Source organism: Mastomys coucha, unplaced genomic scaffold, assembly GCF_008632895.1.
Source record: "Mastomys coucha isolate ucsf_1 unplaced genomic scaffold, UCSF_Mcou_1 pScaffold20, whole genome shotgun sequence".
NCBI classification, from domain to species: domain Eukaryota; kingdom Metazoa; phylum Chordata; class Mammalia; order Rodentia; family Muridae; genus Mastomys; species Mastomys coucha.
In genome coordinates, this window is record NW_022196903.1 from 97,045,754 (window position 1) to 97,046,729 (window position 976).

Consider the following 976-nt stretch of genomic DNA (forward strand, 5'->3'; position numbering starts at 1 on the left):
TCAGCTAACTGATGCAGTGTGATTAAAATTGTGAGAAGAGCAAGGAAGGATGGGTCAGTGAACCAGCAAATGAGAACAAGGACACTCCTATCAGTAATGATGCGATAGAAAAAAAAAAAGCAGTGATATCCCAGGTAGCTTCAATTGTCAACTTCACACAACAAAGTCATTTAAGGAGGGTGTCTCAATTCCTGGGTTACCTAGATCAAACTGGACTATGGCCTTGTGTGTGAGAGCTTGACTTGATCATGAATTATTGTGGAGGTGCTCAGTCCTCTGAGAGTAGCATCCCTAGGCAAGCTACTCTATGTTGTATGAAAGAATGAGGTCTGGCCTCAGTGAGAGAGGAAGCACCTAGCCTGGTAAAGACTTGAAGTGACAGGGTGAGGGTGATACCCAGGGCACCCCCTCCACACACACACACACACACACACACACACACACACACACACACACCAGCTTAAAGGAGATATGGAGGAGGAACAGGGAAAGGGTTGTGGGAGGGGGTGAGTGGAATGGAGGCAGTAAAGTGAGTTAAGTAAAAAACAATACAACTAAATTAAAAAGAAAAAGAAAGGGGGAAGATAAGAATGAGCCCTGGAGAAGGACTGGAAGAAATCCAATAAACAGCTTTGTTCTCTGGTTCCTGCTTCTGGGTTCCTGCCTTGAGTTCTTGTGCTGACATTTCTCAAGAATGAACTGTGACTCCAAGGTATAAGCCAAACAGACTCTTTCCTTTTCCCTAAGTTACTTTTGGTCAGATTGTTTTTTTTATTGGAGCAACAGAAATCAGGTAGAACAGTGAAGAATGCAACAAAGTTGCTACAACAAACAAAAATGGCTATGACAGTAGAGAGCAATACAAAACATTTTTTTTTTGCACTAAACAAAGAAAGAATTTTATTTTTTTTGTTAACATTTTTTTTATTTCTTTATTTATATGCGAATTTCTCCATTCCCAGTTTCCCCTCCAAAA